Source organism: Lepisma saccharinum, unplaced genomic scaffold, assembly GCF_977018435.1.
Source record: "Lepisma saccharinum unplaced genomic scaffold, izLepSacc3.1 HAP1_SCAFFOLD_200, whole genome shotgun sequence".
In the NCBI taxonomy this organism is placed as follows: Eukaryota; Metazoa; Arthropoda; class Insecta; order Zygentoma; family Lepismatidae; genus Lepisma; species Lepisma saccharinum.
This window is the reverse complement of record NW_028142990.1, coordinates 225982-246371: the sequence shown is the minus strand read 5'-3', so window position 1 is coordinate 246371 and position 20390 is coordinate 225982.

Here is a 20390-nt window from a genome sequence, read left to right as displayed (position 1 = left end):
CTCGTCGCTGTGACCAAAAATATCGTTAGGCATTGTTGCTATGGTTATTTATTATAGGGTAGGTGATTTTCATTTCTATGAAAAGAGGGATGAGTTTATCATAGTCGTCCAAGAGCTTCACGTACAGGCGATTGCCAGCAGATACATCGTACGTTGTAGTCGCATCCATCCTATCATGCTTGATGCGATAGATGTTCTTGCCAAAGGAAACCTTGGGCTCCCCTTTGTTCTCAGGATTCATGTTGAACTTAAGTTTGCCAGAGATGAGGAACTGGTAATAATTCAAGTTGTTGTTGAATGCATAGAAAGTTTTACCCACATCCTCGTCGTACTGGGTCAGAATGCTATTCAAGTGTATAATTAACAGACCGTTAAGTTTAGATAGAATGGAAGGCAGGAGTTCGTTGAAGCTCGACGACGACGTAGGCTGGACGGGCACTTCCATAGCTTGCTTCCTGAAGCCAAACAGGTTCATAGGCATGGTTATTTTATATGCTTGTGTTGATAGAAATATTTGCCAGCCGTTTTTTTTGTATGATATAATAATTGATTTTTTTGTATGTGTATGATGTTGTTTTTTTAAGTGCATTGTATGCATTTCTTACTACTATTTAAACGATAGTGCCCCCAAGGCAACGTGTGGATCCCACAAGACAAAATACATTTTTTATCATCATGTGGATCTAATGCTACTTTCCTAACTTTGTTTGTTGTAATCACATGGTCTACACTTTGGATTCTTTTTTCCAATCGTAGCTGCTTCTTCAATTCCTTCACACAATCAATATAGTCTTGAAATGAAAGTTTGTTTTGTACAGTATTTTACCAACACCTTTAGCTTTCTTCGTGATGCTGCTCTCAGTTCTAAATGTATACATTTTGGAACGCAAACCGGAAAACTCGAGAATGATGTCACCGTTACACTCGTCTTTTAATTTACCTAGAACTTTTTTGTTACTAGATGGAATTCCAAATCTGTTCGGTTGAGGGTAGAAAGAAGTATCATAATAATCAAGCAAGAACGGATTTTTTACATCTTCATATAGATTGGATGTTTTAATGCTATAAATAAAACTGTCGGTGTCCATGTAAAGTAATGAAATGCTATCGTTGTAGAAAGGATGCATAACATTGTAGTGAAATTGAAACATGTGACGTTTTGATAAATCTAAAACTGTTGCTCCCACATAAATTGGTTTTCGGAATTTTATCACTTTTATATCTAGATTGAAAAGTGACAGATTCTCGTTGTAAATTTAAATCTAGGATCAGCCACCCACTTACTGCATTTATTTTCATCTGAAACCAATCTCACGTCCACGTGATTTCTCACGTTCTCCATTGTCTTACCATATACAGCATTGTTCATCAATTTGAAAAAAAATCTTTGTCTAAATCGGAAGTGGCAACTGTTCTATGTTGTGTGTTTGTTTCAATGTATGGTTTGAGCCACTCGGAATGTTTAAACCTGAGGACTCTTCTAATATCCAATACCTTAACACCCATCGCAATCAAAAACTGTAGACTTTTGTAATGGAGAACATATCTTTCTTTTTCTCCAAAGTTAATAAAAGTTTACGTTGATTGGAATTAGGTGGACATTTAAGTTCGGGTGCCGGTGGTAAATCGGAAAAAATATCATGCAAATTGTCTGGAAATTCAATATCCACTTCTGCAAAGAAACCAAATTCACAATCGTCAAAATCAATAATATTTATGGAAGTTGGTTCTATCCATTCGAAACCTCCATAAGGAAGTTTCTGTACCATAGCATATCCATAGAGATTATTAACATCGATGTAAAAAATGTAATTCGATGGTTTATTTGCATCATATTTTTCTTCCATGTGCATGTTGTTGCCTTCTGCATGTCTCTGTACACATTGTACCATCCCACCTCGAATCCCTCTCTCGATGAAATGTAACATGTCTACATCTGTTAATAATTCTAACTTAATTCTTGTTTGCAACAACATTGCAGACCACGCTAATCCCGGGAGGCTGAAGAAATGTGCAGGGTTCAACTTGTAAATAGACATTGACGTTTTCCTGAATGCTTGAAAAACATCCGTAAGTATTGTTACGTCTAATTTCAAGTATGTTGTGATAATCTCCGAATGTTTTACATTCTAGTTTATCCCATATCAGTTGTGCATGTTCGTATTCTTTGTCCGTAATTCCTGCTTTTCTCAGTTGACTGAAGAATTATTTTTGAGGAGGGAGAGTGTCGTCATTAAATTTAGATTCATTGTTTACGTATTCATACGGATAAATCCCTTTACTTCTAATCAGTTTTATATCTATGTTGGGAAAACTAGCTTTCGTAATTTTGAATTGTTCGTCACAGAGTTTACTTGCTAGAGCGTCCAAACTTGCAGAGAGAAATCTGAACGAGTCAAGAAACCTCATCTCTATGGTTTTGTTTGTCCCCGAAATCTTAATTTTCTTACTTATAGAAATGTATCTTTCTTCATTTTGAGCAAGAATATCTTTTTTTGTGTGTCATATCCAAGTTTCCGAATTAAGAAATGAAAATCGTAATTCGATCCATTATGAAAAAATTGGGGACAAATTTGGGCCTTTGAATTTTGAGGTTGCAAGCATTATAGATTCCGCTGATGAAACGACCGTCTGTATGCGAATGGTGAAACACTTTACGATTCTCGTTTGTGAAGTATTGATTGCACACTGGACACTCAACAGTTTCATCAAATATTTTTTGTTCCTCTGTTAATAAATTCATCGGTTTGATTATTGGCAAGAAGCTGCCAATTTTCTCAACCTCCTCTTCCATCTTTTCAAAAAAGTGTTCGATAACATTCGGTCCACGGTATACATATGGTTTATTTATTTCATCTTGTCGTATGACAATGTAACCAAAACTATTTGGTTCATGAAGCTGGTATGGCTTTGTGGAGGAAATTTTTGGATTTGGTTTGCAGGTGGACAGTGGCTTCAGAAATGATTCAAAATCTGCGACGATAATGCCTGGATGATCAAACAAAGCCTTGTACATTTTGAATTATTCGACTTCGTTCTTTTTGGGCATCAACATTCGAGCTGGTTTGTTGTCACCGCAATATATTTCATGTTCGACACGTTTTTCAATAGTAATTTGCCGTGCGGTATATATTTGGCGATTGAATTCTCTTCGATCATTAAACGTGGTCAAACACTTTGGACAAACCTCGATGTGATTTGCATACTTCGTTGCTTGACTTCTGATTAGTCGTGATAGTGAGAATAAGGCAGTAATGGTGAATATTGTTGTTTGAAATTAAAAGAAGATTAATTATATGAGCATTATTATCGTTGATATCATTTATCCTGATGGGATGCACAAGATCTTTTTCTGACGTATAAGAATATACATTAATAGCAATGCGTTTTCCATCAGAATCTCGTGCGCGCGACTCGAACTTTGATATGTCTGACAATGCCACGGGGTATTCAATGCTAGACATTACATTTTCAAACTCTGTCTCGTACTGCTTGTAATGATAAACGTGATCTGGATGATTTTTCCAATGAACAGGATACAGAGCTGCCAAGATGCCCCAAAGAAAGCATTTTGAGTCATTATTTTGAATATTTAACACTGCTTTCTTGCTTTGAATGTTCGGTGGTAGAGGGACGTAACTCGATGCAGAAAAAGACATGAATTTGTTCACGTAAACGGTTAATGTATGAGGACTACCACATAAAGACCATCCCGACCCCTTAGCCTCGAAAGTGTCATGTTTCATAATCAACTCATTTGACAGATTAGAGTAAAACTCGTCCAAATTTTCAACACCTGGCAAATAAAGAGCCTGGTTTTTGGTACGATGATAAAAAAAACTTTTGTTGTACCATCGACTTTCTCATATTCGGAACATAAATCAACGTATACTTTTATGGAATTATTTTCAACATTACTTTTCAAAGTATTCAGTACAAAAGTTTTTGCTTCACGCAAGAAACCAGGAATGTCACGGCCTGCTTCCGACGTAAATGATAAATCCTGAAGTCGACCATAAAATGCAGACCTAACAGGTTTATATTTATTATTTAATTTAATTTGTTTTGGAGCAGAAGGTTCAGCTTCAGAATAATCAATTTTTCTTTTCAATGTTTCTTCTCCGGTCGATGGTTTGCAAATTTTCAAATGTCTACCTAGATTTCGAATGCTAATTTCTTTTCCATATTGAGCACAAGCTTTAGAAGGTAATAAACGATTTGCTCCGTTACACCTTGTCTTATGTATCGATAAATTATTCTTTGAAATTAGTTTCCCACAAGTGACACATTCGATCTTATCATTCTTACGAGTAAAACAGGTAGGTGATTCCATTTTTTTATATGCTTTAAAATATGAGCAAACAAACGATAGAAATTTCAGATATGTTATGTATATAAAATTTAAAATTTTTATATAAAATTTAATGGGATATCACCAACTTAAAATTCAACCTGATAATACTATTCCCTATGAAAAACTCTATGACCTTTCTTGGGTTTTTCCGCCAAATTATATGCTTCTAGTCTCCTATACTTTGGTGCAGCCCGTTCAGGTTCTATCCCCTGCGATGTGGGTTCCTCTGCCAATCCAGCAAAGGTGAGAAATCAGCACTGTGCTCTGACTTTTATAGATATATAGAGCCAATAGAAATCTTGCTTACTTAAACCAATCAGAAAACACCACGTATAAATTATTAGCCAATTAAAATCTCTGTTATTTTAGCTATCATATATAAAAAATGCAAAATATCCCAGTTTCAATTCGATCCATCTGTTTGAATCGAAGAAACCGACATGTATATTCTCATATCACTGTATGCTTGCCTCCTATTAGCACCTCTCTTGCTGTTGTTGCTCACTTAATTTTCACTAATTGGCAATTTTCTTGAAGAGGTCTAATAGAACAAGATACAGCGGTATGAGAAATATGCAAATTTAAAGATATTTTAGCGAATTACGCCGGCATAAGCTAAGTTCGTATTGCTAGAAGGCCTTCGTCCTTGCAAGTCACCTAACCCATTCACTGGCAAAAGAAGTTAAAAAATGTTGACGTACTGAAAAAAAATGACTTGTCCCCCTCAAGCATTCATCGAGTTCAGACATTTGTATATAGATGGCTCTGTTGTTGTCGCAAAATGGCGACCGGAAGTAGGTTTATCTCTTAAATGGTACGAGTTAGCCAAAATCTGTTTGCAGATTTGTAATGTACACACGAAGATAAGTAAAAGTGAGAATACAACCTATGCTCGGAAATCCAAAATGGCGACCGGAAGTAGGTTTATCTCTTAAACGGTACGAGTTAGCCAAAATCTGTTTACGAATTTGTAATGTACACTCGAAGATAAGTAAAAGTGTAAATACAACCTATGCTCGGAAATCTAAAATGGCGACCGGAAGTAAGTTTATCTCTTAAACGGTAGGAGTTAGCCAAAATCTGTTTGCAGATTTGTGATGTACACTCGAAGCTAAGTAAAAATATGAATACATCCTATGCTCGGAAATTTACAAACAGAGTTCATAGGCATTGTTATTTTATAGAAACATTGCCAGCCATAAGGTTAATTGCCCCCCTTCCCCCAAATCGCATTTCATACATGTGGGGGACAGAGGTGTGCATGTTTCCGTCCGTGGCATTACAAGAGATGAGCCTGCTTAAATGTTTGGTTAGCATGCAATAGATCAGTATGCTAGAAAATACAGAGGAGAGGGGGTTAACAAGAGCATCAACACTGCACCACCACCACTATTGCCAGTTAGCATGTGTTAGAACATAGTCATTTGTCACCAACTCTCCATCTTACTGCATACTTATCATCTTAGAAGGCTACAAAATATTACAGCATAGATCGTAGTCAGCGCTGTCAACTCCTATTTGTAGGTTAGCCTCGCCTGTGAAATATCATATGGCAAAATTTAAAAAAAAAAAAATGTTTGTGAAGCAACTTTCTGGTACTAGTCAGTGTTGCCAACTTTTATTTGTAGGTTAGCTTCTCCTGCGAAATATCATATGGTGAAATTTTTGTGGAGTAAGTTGGCAACACTGCGAGCCCCCACTGTGGCCCCCTCCAAAAGTAGTGGGGGGCATTGAACCAATTCCACGACATACATCGTGAAAAGGGGGGGCTCACACATCATAAAAAATACATCGTAGCCGTTTACGCTGAGGGCCCCCACCTACAAAAAAAATAAGGCCCCCAAATGCATCGTAGGCGTTTACTTTGAGGGCCCCACCTACAAAAATAAGGCCCCAAAATAAGATTGAGCAAAAAATAGGGCTAGAACATCGTCAAATGCTATAAATTCCATGAAAAAATCATCAAAATCATCAAAATATGTCACAACAGAGGTTAAATACTAGGTCCACCTACAAGGGTTGCGTAGAAACAACCATTTTACACTTTGTAGGTTATTTTAACCCGTAAAAGGCTGTAAAAAAGTGAATAGGTTAAGTTATATCATGTAAGATCATGGCATACCTACAAAGATGAGGCTCCAAAAATGAGATTGAGCAAAAAATAGGTCTACAACATCGTCGAACGCAATACAATCCATAAAAAAATCATCAAAATCATCAAAATATGTCACAACGGAGGTTAAATACTAGGCATACCTACAAGGAGTGCGTAGAACCAATAGGTTTACACTACTCGCTTGTGTTAAACATGCACAACAATTACAGGAAAACGATTTTGTAAGGGAGATAGATGTGGACGAAATTTTGGACCCAATTACATAAATTTGAAGAACGACACAGGGCGAAAGTAGTGCGGTGAGTGATGGCGAAGACAACGACGGCAGGTGCTGGAGTGACGAGGAGTCCCTGGCAGTCCCTCTGGCATAATCAATTATGACCTTTTCTCCCATTAAGTTTAATATACGTTATATTATCTAATGTTCCGTGCTCTCCGTGACAAGGCGTTTCGCTCAACCACTCTGTCTCTTTTCCGTGTGAGATTTCGACATGGCACCGCTGCAGTGCGCTGCTATTGGCTAGGCAGGAGATTTGACGCGCACTCTAATTTCCTGGCCTCCAATAAAAAAATGGGTAAGCTAAAGTCATAAATACGGATGTATTAGTAGTATGATTTGTGATATTACTGGGTCGATAAATGATGAGCCCCCCTGAGGCAGATTTGGCTACACTTAAAACAAGCTCAACATGCCTATATGAGCTTTTTGCTCAAGTGTGGAACCCTGTCTAATCCAAGATTTTTGTAAAAATGCCCTCGGGAATTTCCCGTGAAATGATGACCCCCTCAGATTGATTTGCCTACACTTATAAAAGGCACTTCTGTGAGATTGTTGTCCATAAGCTTGTTAAAAATATGCCCCTTTTGATATTTTTTTTTGGCTACACTTAAAATTAAGCCCCCCTCACCCACACCCACACACACACCCACACCCACACACACACCCACACCCACACACACACACACATATTTACTTCCGGTCCACTTCCGGTTTGCCTACTTCCGGTCCACTTCCGGCCCACTTGTGACCTACTTCTGGTTTATTTCTATTGCATCATGTTGTGCAACAAATTATTAGACATGTGTTGTTTTCTGATTGGTTGGTTATGACATAATGTGATGATGTGTTATATTCTGATTGGCTTATTGTTTCAGATGTTTTCAATGCGGTCCGTGCTTAGGCTATATAAAGAGATTTTGCATTGCATATCAGCCAGTATTGTGAGAGTTGTTGAAGAGTAAGGGTGTGTTGTTGCAGTGTTGCTCATATTTTTAAACACAAAAATATTGCAGATTTGTATAAATTGAATTACAAATCTATTTGATTTAATATACAGAATTTTTGACAACCTGTCATAGGTTTATTAAGTATAGAGTTTTGATTTGAACCCCAAGAAATTTTATATAAATACCAAAGCCAAAAATATTAACACACATACACACACACACACACACACACACACACACACACACACACACACACACACACACACACACACACACACAAATCACACTGCTGAACCCAACTGATATTTTTTATTAAGCATAGAATTTTGATTTGGACCCCAGGAAATTGTATATAATAAACAACAACAAAAATGCCAAATCAAAAATATTGTAATCAATGCAATAAGAATATAACCAGCCCCAATTGGGCCAGGCACCAAAAGAATTGTAATCCAGACAAATGCAGAACTCCCACAAAAATATGCCCTAAATGCCATAGAAAATATAGTCTGGAATATTTCACATATAAACATAAAGGTACTTGTTCTGCACAGTCATCAACATTGCCCCCACAACCATCTACATCTGGTCTGAAAAGGAAGCATAAAGCACCTGTTAATGCTAGAGCAGCAAAGCAGCCACGCTATGCACCCATCCATAGCAGTTTTAATGGCCAACTTAGGGATCACCGGTTTGTATCAGAGCCAAAATGTGACATTAAGAATTTTTTGAACAGTATAAATTCTGATGTGCAGGCAATTCTAAATGCACAAAATGGCTCTTATAAGCTGTCCCTCAAATTGTTTACACAATATAAGAAGCCAAATGGCACAAAATTTACACAGCCCCACATAACAGAAACTGTAGCTATATATTCAAATGCAAATTCAGACAAAATAATAAGCAGTTTGATAGATCAATTGAATATTAAACACTCTGAATTTGCAGCAAAAGAGTCAGGAAGGAGCCTATGCGGATCTCCACACAAGCTCTATGTTAATATTTCTGAATTCAGCCCATTACAAGGTTCCACATATGTGCCTTTACCTGCTAATATTAAAAACAAAAAAGCTGTGCTTAACATAGAAAATAATGATCAGAAATGCTTTCTGTGGTGTATTTTAGCTGCTTTGTATCCAGTTTCAGATAATCCAAAGAGAATAAGTTATTATAAACAGCATGAAAATGATTTTGATGAAGCAATGGAGGGTTTAGAATATCCAATGTCTGTTCAGAATATTGATAAATTTGAAAAAAAGGCCAAGAATATCAATGGTAAACAATTATCTATTAATGTATTTATTTGTTCTACTGGCCATGGCAATTACTTGATAGCACCTCTCAGAATCAGTACATTTGATGATGATTCTGCTGTTCCGATTGATCTGCTCTTAATTGAAGGGGATGATACACACCATTATACTCTGATACATAATCTTAAAGCTTTAGTCAGAAATACTGTGGCAACCATAAACCTGTTCATATGGTGATGCCTAATCCAAGTGAAAAAGCCAATTTTAAAAAATTTGAAGCCTTGTTGGAACACCCAGCATATATAGTCTGTGATTTTGAATCAAACCTCAAACCCCTTGCATTCTCCAGTCCAGATCCTGATGAATCTTCAATTACATCATACCAGCTACATGAACCTTCTAGTTTTTATTATGTGGTTGTACAGGATGGGGTTGTTAGTGAAGAATATTTATACATGGGAGAAGATGCCATCAAAGAATTTGCACATAGAATAGAAAATGAGTGCCGTTGCATAGCATCTAATGTCTCATTAAAATCAAAACCCATGTTGCCTTTAACAGAGGAACAGATTGAAGATTTCAACAATGCAGAAAAATGCCCGGTATGTGATTCTGAATTTTCAGATACAAATATCAAGGTGAAACACCATTCCCATACAGATGGTAAATTCTTAATGGCCCTGTGTAATAGCTGTAATATTAAGATCCAGAGACCAAAATTTGTCCCCATATTTTGCCATGGTGCATCCAATTATGATTTTCATCATTTGATCAGGTACGAGGGGTTTGACAAGCAGAATTTAAATATTTTAGCTGAAAATAATGAGAAATATATTGCCATTAGCAATATAATTAAAGTTAATGGTGTTCCTATTCACTTAAGATTTCTTGATTCATACAGAATTTTATCGGCTAGCCTTGCTACACTGGCCACTCAATTATCTGATGATCAATTCAAAATCACATGTGCTTTGTTTCCAAATCAGGACCTGAAATTAATTAAGCGGAAGGGTGTATATCCATATGATTATGTTACAGATTTTTCTAAATTTGATGAGTGTTCTCTGCCACCACAACAAGAGTTTTACAGCAAAATCAGAGCATCTGGAATTACTGATGATGATTATCACCATGCCCAGTTGATATGGAGCAACTTAAAATGCCAGACATTTGGGGATTATCACAAGGCATATTTAAAACTTGATGTCACTCTCTTAGCTGATATACTTCAGGCATTTAGAAAATCTTCCATGCAAAATTATAAGCTGGATCCAATGTATTTTTACAGTGCTCCGGGCCTAGCATGGTCTGCAATGTTTTTAAACACTAAAATGCAATTGGATCTGATCCAGGATCAAGATATGTATCTGTTTATGGAACAATGTATAAGAGGAGGCATGGTGCAATGTTCTCAGAGATATGCCAGAGCAAATAACAAATATATTCCTGATTATGATCCAGCACTGCCATCAAATTATATACTGTATGTAGATGCCAATAGCCTCTATGGTTATGCTATGATGGATAAACTGCCATATGCAGGGCTTGAGTGGGTTGAAGATTTCAATATTGAAGATCTTAAGGATTTTGATGACAGTAACTATGGCCTGTTCTTAGAGGTTGATCTGACAATTCCTGATGATTTACACAACACATTTTCTGATCTGCTCCCAATTCCTGAGGTTTAGTGCTCACCTGGCTTTAAACAAAAGAAATTGATGATGACTCTAGAGCCGAAACAGGGTTATGTCTTATATTACAAAAACCTCCAGTTCCTGATGAATCATGGTGTCCAAGTGACCAAAGTTGGAAAAGTTTTGTGGTTCAGGCACTCAAGATGGTTGAAGCCATATATTGATACAAACACAGAGCTTCGAACATCTGCAATGAGCCAATTTGATAAGACCTTGTTTAAATTGATGGTCAATTCTGTGTATGGCAAAACAATAGAAAATGTCAGAAAATATACTGATGTTAAATTAATTACTAACCCCAGCCGGAGCAAAAAATTGATAGCAAAGCCCAACTTCAATTACAGAAGAATTTATGATGAGAATATGGCACTTTTCAACATGAAAAAAACAAAGATTAAGTTTGATAAGCCTATTTATGTAGGGGCTGTGATATTGGAATTGGCCAAATTACACATGTTAAAATTGTATTATGATGTGTTGAAGCCTTTTTATAAGGATCGTGTAAAACTGATGTACATGGACACAGATAGTTTTATCCTTGATATTCAAACAGAAGATGTTTTTCAAGATATAGCACAGCCTGAATTGTTTAAATATTTTGATACCACTGAACATTCAAAAATTAAACACCACAACAAAAAGGTGCCTGGCAAGTTAAAAGATGAGACACTTGGTGATGTTATTGTGGCATTTGCTGGGTTAAGGGCCAAGATGTACAGTTTTGAAACATGTAGTGGTGTTGTTGCAAAAAAGGCCAAGGGCATTGGCAGAGTGACTGTGGACAAAGAGCTTGAACTTGAAGATTACAAAAATTGCCTCAAATTATGTAGCACAATCAGAACATCAGAATGCAGAATTCAGAGTGTGGATCACTTGTTGACTACAAATATTGTAAGAAAAGTGGCTCTGGACACACATGATGATAAGAGATGCATTTTATCATGTGGCATACATACTCTACCATGGGGTCATTGTGATTTGAAAAGTGGTAATCAATGCCCAATTACAGAGCATGATTTGCAATAAATAAACATGCCTATGAACTTATTTGGGTTCAAAAAACAGGCTATTATGGACCTGCCAACACCACAACCCTCTTCTGAAATAATATCTAAACTAAGTGCTTTGTTAATTATTCATCTGAACAGCATACTTACAGATGTTGATGATGAAACAGGTAAAACATTGTACATATTTAACAATAATTTAAATCATTACCAATTACCTGTAGGTGGTCAATTGCAATTTATTACAACCCCTGAGGGTAATGTCAAGATTTCAGTAGGGAGAAATATTTATAGAATTAAGCACTCAAACATGGTTTCTGGCACTGTATATACTGTTTCTGCTGGTGACTGCTTATATATTGAGGTCACTGGATCCTATGACAAGCTTATACCTTTTTATAGAATTAAGAATTAGATATTCAATAATAAATAACCACTAAAACAAAAATGCCTAATGATATATTTGGCCATACAAGGCATGAAGATCACAGTGATGAGATTCTGATGCTTGCACTTGCACCAGGTGGCAAAATATATATGCTATCCCCTGCACAATTTTATTACCAGTTTTTTGTTGGGGGCACACTGAGACCAATCAAGATCAAATATTGGCTACAACCACAGGCACACCACTACCCTACCTTATCAATAACAAATGCTGATAACAAAGCAAAAATCACCAGTGTAGAGTTAGAGGATTTTACAGATCCCAATACATTAGAAATATCTTATGCTGAAGATGATGGCTCTCTGGAATTTTATATACAAATAGGAGACAAACTGTATTTAGAAAATCCTGTAGTATCAGCTGCTGAACACCCTATAATTGCAATATTCTTGTTTACATATTATGTCTAGTTAAATTATTGTTGATGAATTACACAGACAAGCCAGACATAATTATAAAAGACTGCCAGTAGTCACAAAAGGCATAGATGATTTATGGCAGTGCGACTTGATTGAGATGGCAAGTGGACAGCTGAAAAACTTAGACAAAATCAACAAGGGCTACAAGTATCTACTCACTGTCATAGATACATTTTCAAAATTTGCCTGGGCTGTGCCACTCAAATCCAAGACTGGAAAATGTGTTACAGAAGCCTTCAGGACAATCATCAATCAGAGTGGAAGATCACCGCGCTATTTGCAAACAGATAATGGCAAAGAATTTTATAATTCTGTGTTCCAACAATTTATTAAAAGCCAGTCAATACAACATTATTCGAGTTACAGTGATCTCAAGGCCTCAATTGTAGAGAGATTCAACAAAACCCTAAAAAATCTTATGTATAAACAATTCACACTTCAAGGTAATTATAAATGGCTTAATATTCTTCCAGAACTTCTACATAAATATAACAACTCTGTCCATTCCACAATCTACATGAAACCCTCTGAAGTAACTTCATCTGATGAGCAAAAATTGATCAGGACTGTTTATTATCCTAGATACCAGCCAACAACAAGAAAAGCCAAATACAAGGTGGGTGATCAAGTAAGAATCAGCAAATATAAGCACCTATTCAAAAGAGGCTTTACAAGAAACTGGAGCACTGAATTATTTACAGTGGTTCAAATTAAACTTGGGACCCTTAACACATATATAATAAAAGACCACCGAGGAGAAATTCTCAAAGGCAGGTTTTATGAACAAGAACTCAGCAAAACTAAACAGCCTGACACATATCTCATAGAAAAAATCATCCGTAGAAAAGGCAACAAGTTATTTGTCAAATGGCTAGGACTTCCAGAACACAGCTGGATCGATGCAGACAAAGTGATAATATGAGCACCTGGGATGTTATAAAAAGGCTGCCAGAACCTGAACAGCAGATTAAGAGAAATGGCAAGTTGCTGCCTGATAATATTAGATGTCTTATTGTTGGGCCATCGGCTTGTGGTAAAACTACACTAATGATTGATAATTTTTTATTGGCACCCAACTGGTTAGACTGGAAAAACAGGCACTTGTATGTTTTCTCTAAGAGCTTGGAACAATTAAAATATCAGCAGCTGATGAAGCTATATGATGGACTGGATATTGCCACTTTTGAATCAGATGTTAAGCCACTCCATGAATGTCTTGATAATTCTGTTGTTGTGTTTGATGACATTATACTGGATAATCAAAACAAGGTTAGAAATTTCTTTACACAGGGCCGACACAAAAACATTGATTGCTTCTACCTGGCACAGACTTTTTCTAAAATACCGAAGCAGCTGATCCGAGACAACAGCAATTTTATATGTGTGTTTCATCAAGATCATACCAACCTCAAACACATACATGATGAATATGTAGGTGGGGACTTGAGCTACAATGATTTTTCCAAGTTTTGCAGTAGGTGCTGGAATCAAAACAGTTATGGGTTTGTCACAATTGATATGACAAGAAAACCCAATAGTGGTAAATATAGAAATAAAATTAACAATTTTCTAGACATTGAAACATATATAAATAACCATGAAAAGGCCAATTATTGATGATCTTAAATTAAGAGATTATCTTGTAAAAAGATTTAAGGGATGGAAATCAGAGAACCGAGGAATTTATGAACAACACAAACAAACAGAACAGCCTATTATTGATGCTATTAGTGAATTAGGTAAAAATATGAAAACTGTTACAGAGCAAAATCAAAATTTGATCACAGAGCTTGTACCTGTAGCTGCAAGGAACATATTAGATTATCCAATCACCCCACTTTCCAGTATTCATACACCTAGTCCTGTTGCTCCTCGAAGAATTGAAGCTACTCAGGATCCTATTGAATTGGGTCTTCTTGCTCAAAAATATTTAAGCACACCTAAAGACAACAAAGATGAGGTCTTTGGCTTATATGCTGACACAGAGCGTGATGGTAGCATCATACATAGAATTGGCAATTTCAGAGTAACATTTATGGGAGATGATCTCATTGTATATTCAGAATCTCATCTTGGAGAAAAAGGTGGTTTTGTTAAATATCCTGGCACACCTGGATTGTGGGAACTGATGACTAGGAAAAGGCCTGGCAGCTATACAGATCAAGATTATGAGCATTACAAAGAAATATTAATAAAATCAGATGCTCTATACCTGAACAATGATCCCACACAAAAAAGAGTCAAGTCTAGCAGTGGAGCAAAATACAACAACTTAATCAAGCCCATATGTTCACAGATCAAGACAGGGAGTGGAATCAAACAATACAACACCCTGCCTAAAGAATTTGTGTGGGTTGATGATGTCAGGAAACTTGTAGATAGGTTGCTGGTGATAGCTGGGGAGGAAAATGCTGGCAACCACAACTTTTACAATGAAAAGGTTCGAATTATGGACATGATAAGCACAAAATTGTCTAATTTTATAGTGAATGACACTAAGGGGATTGGATATCTTATAAAAATTATTAATACTCTACCCCCAAATTTTGGAAGATCTCTGAGGGTCGGGGGCTGGTTAATGACATCATAAACAAGCTGCCATTTGAACTACACATTCCAGGCTATCAGTATTGTGGTCCCGGTACAAAACTAGATCATAGATTAAACAGAGGTGATCCTGGTGTTAATCCCCTAGATGCTGCTTGCAGAGACCATGACATAGCATACAACACACATTCTGATCTTGACAAGAGACATGTTGCAGACAAGAAATTAGAAGAGGCTGCATTTGGTAGATTTGTAAGCAAAGATGCTTCTTTAAGTGAAAGAATAGCAGCATTGGGAACCACCATAGCTATGAACACCAAACAAAAACTGGGGTGGGGGCTGTGAATATGTATATAATAAACCTACAATGAAGGCCAAGGGTGTTATGTATCAAATACCTTATGCAGGTCTTAAATCTCTTAAAACTATTGATAGTCTTTTAACCAAAAAGCAGCGCAAGAAAAAAGCTCTTGTATTGCCAAGGGCCATGGCATGAAATTGTTGCTTAGTACCCCCCAATTAAAAAAATTACAGCAATCCAGGAAAAAATCACATGTGGGTGAATTTATATTTACTATCCCAGCCATCTTAGCAGCACTTGGGGCTGTTGGGAGCTTGGCTGGGGGATCAGCTGCCATAGCAAAAACAGTAATAGATGCCAAGAAAAATAGGGCAGAATTAGATGAATTGAAGCGCCATAACCTGGCAATGGAGAAACAAGGCAAAGGTGTTAAGAGAGCCTTGAATAAGTTTAAAAAAACAAGAGCCGCTTACAAACCAAGATATTGAAGCTTTAATCAAGCCACTGGGCATTAAAAATTTTAGAGGTGTGTACATGTCTGATTCTTTACCAGAACAACCACTCAACAAAGAGTGTGGCATTGTTAATTTGGATAAGTACAAAAATCAGGCCACTCACTGGATTTGTTATCTTAAATATTTAAAAGATGAGGCATTTGTGTTTGATTCATTTGGAGGTGTTCCACCTGAAAATTTAGTAAAATATCTAAAATCAGCTAATCTTTATTACAATAATGCCCGTGTTCAAAACTTCAAAGATGTTAATTGTGGACATTTGTGTTTATCTGTTCTTAGATATATGTCAATTGAAAATTTTCAAAAGGCCCTGTGGTATCTGAAACATCATGGGGGTATTCCATCTCACCAGCCAAAATTCAATATTGAAACTCAAATTACATGATGATATAGTGTATCCCAAAACAATAGCTCTCAGAGCATTTTATGGAGCCCATCATCTACACTCCATCACCAACATTATATTTTCCTGTGTGCCATAACAGAATAGATTACATTGAGTTGATGGTCACTAATGAAAAAGAAGAAATAGTTGATTTTGCTGGAGCCACAACAACTGCAATCATAGAGATTAATATTTAAATAAAAATACATACAAAAAAAATGGAAAATATTGAGAGTTATTAGCTACAATCATTCCCCCCAAACAGGAGGACATTTGCAAATTTAAATCAACCCAACACAGAGATTGAGGTTGATCTTGATGTAGGGGATGGCTTTATACACCCCCACAGAGCAGATCTATACATCAAATTTGATGTTGTAAAGCTCGATGGTACAGATTATCCGGCAAATTCAAATATAAGATTGGTGGACAATTTTGTGCCGCATCTGTTCTCTGAAATTGAGATCAGAAAGCATGGTGTTCTTATAAACAGAGTGGATTATCCCGGCATTACCTCCACAGCTTTGGCCACACTAAAATTATCCAAAACCGAGGCTTCTTACTACAAAATAGGTGGATTTGAGGCTGGTGATAAAATTATATCTAAGAGCCACACAGTGCTGTTCCCAATGCGCCTGTTGCCAGGATTCTTCTCAGATTACAAAGATATTATGTGGAAGGGTGGTTTAAGAATCACATTTAGAAGAGCTGCCAATGATAATAATGCTTTGATGAGGTACAGTGCATTAAACTCTACCGGGGAAGCTCTGCCTAATACCCTACCTGATGAGGGCAAGTGCCTTATTCAGACTATGGAGCTAAGAATGCCAGTTGTTGAATATGAAGCCAGTTATGCTCTTAAATACAAAGCAGATATAATAAAAAATCCACAAGTACCTTTACAATTTTATACATATCAATGTGTACAGAAGCCTGCCACTGGTACCTATTATGAGTTTGATGCTACAAATTCATTCTCCAGTATACAATATGACATGCCAGATTTTGTGGTGGTATTGTTTCAGACTGGAAGACACAATAATCAGGAAAAAAATTCAAGTAAATTTGATAACTGCAACATCAAGAACATATATCTTAAAAATGGCAGAAATGAGGTATTTCCTAGAGAAAATTATAATTTAGACATGTCCAAGGATGATTTTCTTAAATTATACGAGGCATTTACAGCATAGAAAAGGGTCACTACTGGCAATACCGACATGTATTACACACCACATGAATTCAAAGCACAGAGACCCATGTTTGTCATCAACACTTCAAAAAGGAAACAAGTTGTGGTTAATGACAGGACAAACATTAAAATTATCTGTGAATTCCACGATACACTCCCTGATGACACCATATGTAGTGTTATTCTTATAGGTGAAAAATCATATGTTTATGATGTAAGAAATGAGAGGGTCACAGAGCAATTCTAGAAAGTCTCTGCATATTGCACAAGTTGAGCCTGGTGTATAATTAAACTTAAACCGGAAGTAAATATGTGTGGGTGTGGGTGGGTGTGTGTGTGTGTGAGGGGTGTGTGTGGGTGTGTATGTGGGTGGGTGTGGGTGAGGGGGGCTTAATTTTAAGTGTAGCAAAAAAAATATCAAAAGGGGCATATTTTTAACAAGCTTATGGACAACAATCTCACAGAAGTGCCTTTTATAAGTGTAGGCAAATCAATCTGAGGGGGTCATCATTTCACGGGAAATTCCCGAGGGCATTTTTACAAAAATCTTGGATTAGACAGGGTTCCACACTTGAGCAAAAAGCTCATATAGGCATGTTGAGCTTGTTTTAAGTGTAGCCAAATCTGCCTCAGGGGGCCTCATCATTTATCGACCCAGTAATATCACAAATCATACTACTTGTATTTATTTGGGCAAGAGAACAGCGTTCTTATTCTTGTTGATTTGTTTTATTTTACTTCGCATTTCTGCCGCATTTGGTTATGGCGAAAATGAGGATGAGTGATGATATTATGAAATTGATGAAGGGACCTCACAAAGAACAATCCAGGCCAGGATTCGAACCCGTGATGATCGTGCATTCTTATTTCTATGTGTTGTACTGTGCAGTGAATAATAAAATAACTTGGAACGAAAAATGTATTCCAGAACTCAAAAAGCCAAATGAATATTATTGACTCTAAAAAAAAGTGAGTTTTGTTACCTGTTTATCTCTAATATATTGAATTTTTGTCACCCCCATAACTGTTCCTAGATGTATAGATTTAATCGCGATAAGTAGCTAATGAGCTTATGAAAGTCATGAGGAACAATTATAAACAGAGAACTCTGGACTCCTGATTTCACAGTGACGATGAATGTTTATTAAATTAAACGTGTGAAGGGTGGACGACCGTTACTTCTAGACCTACGAAGCACGTACATTATGCACGGGTCAAGGCTCGAGCCCGGATCCTTCAGTAACGAGATCGTGGGATGGAGAAATTAGGGAAATCAAGCAATGCAAAAAATTTGAAAAAAATGTTAATCAAATACAAATATGATGTTTCAAAAATTCAATTGAAAATTACCACTGAGGAAAAATGCAGTTTGTTTTACCGATACGTATTTCCACTCATCTTTGTTGTCGGTCGACCTCCGTGGAGGAATGCAAGTGGTCCCGAATCGGTACCCCGTGGAGGCACATAGTGGCTCGGACCCCACTTTAAACTGTAGGTCCAGCCCCGATTAACCTTTGTGTGCATAAAGTGGACTTAAAACACCAAATCGACCAACAAATCAACCAACCATTTGGGAGTGGTTATCACAGCGCGATCTCCAGGAGTTCCGGGTTAAATCCCCGATTTGGAAAAGGGTGTTCTTTGTGTTTATCCCTTCATTACTTTTATCGTATCATCTTCGCGATTAACCAAATGTGACAAAAAGCGACGCTAAGTAACAAAAATCAAATAAAATCATTGATTGATTGCTTGATTTGGTTTATTTTACTTCGCTTTTCCGCCACTTTTGGCTATTCGCGAAGATGATACAATAAAATAGTAGTGAAATCTGTTTTTATTTTTGAAAGGGGGTGGAGTTACGTCTACTTTCTTTTATAGTACTCATTCATCATTTTGCAGTATTTTCCTGTTTTTGGCGGTTTTTTTTTTAAGAAATACTGGGCCCTAAAGGGGGGAGGGGTATGACCCACACCAAACCTCCTTGGGCACGCCACTGATTGCTACCCCAAGTGTCGACGTCACCGCATGTCACCGAGAAGACGTGACGCGGTTTGACGACCGTTACTTCTAGACCTACGAAACACGTACATCATTGTCGTTCCTTAAACACAGTAGTATCTCGTACAGGCGTTAAAATCATGTCTAGTAGGGTAAAAACTTCGGTCAAAGGAAAGTATGTGGAATCCATTTGTCCGCCGAGTCTGCTGCTGGTCTCGCTGTTCGGGCGTAATACGAGAACTCCTGCAACATTCAGACTACTGAACTGCCACGTCGAACTTCCGGTGGAGCTGTGCGCGTCCTGCACCAGCGAGCGAGAGAAGAGCGAAGTATGGTGCTGCGATCTAACGTGATTTTAGAGAATGACTTTGCCAGAAAAAAAAAGGGACGTCAAATGGCGATGAGCGCATTCAGGGGCGTAGCAACTGGGTTGTGACAGGAAATCGTGTATTATTTATTTAAATAGTTCTGTACTTCACGATTCCGTCACATGTTTGGATTCGTATACTCAAGTTAGGTGCTTTCATGTATGAGGGGGTGCTGGTAATGTCTTAGCCTTTGCAAGAAACAAATGAGACAGAGATGGGAATCAATTTTTTTTATTCAACATAATCCCCTCTGAGGTGAACACACTTCCTAAGTCTTTTCTCCAGTTGTTGTAACCCCCCAAAAAAAATCTTTTGGTTGGTCCGCAAACCACGTACGTACAGCATCCTGTGCCTGAGAAAGTGACCCAAATCTGACCCCCTTCAGAAATTTCTTGAGATTTGGAAATTGGAAGTAGTCAGAGGGGGCCAGATCTGGTGAATAAGCAGGGTGTTCCAAAACTGTGAACTTCAAATCCTTTAATTTTTGCTGGGTAATGCCTGCAGTGTGTGGAGAGGCATTGTCGTGCAAATACAGAATTCCATTTGTCAATTTTCCGCGTCGTTTG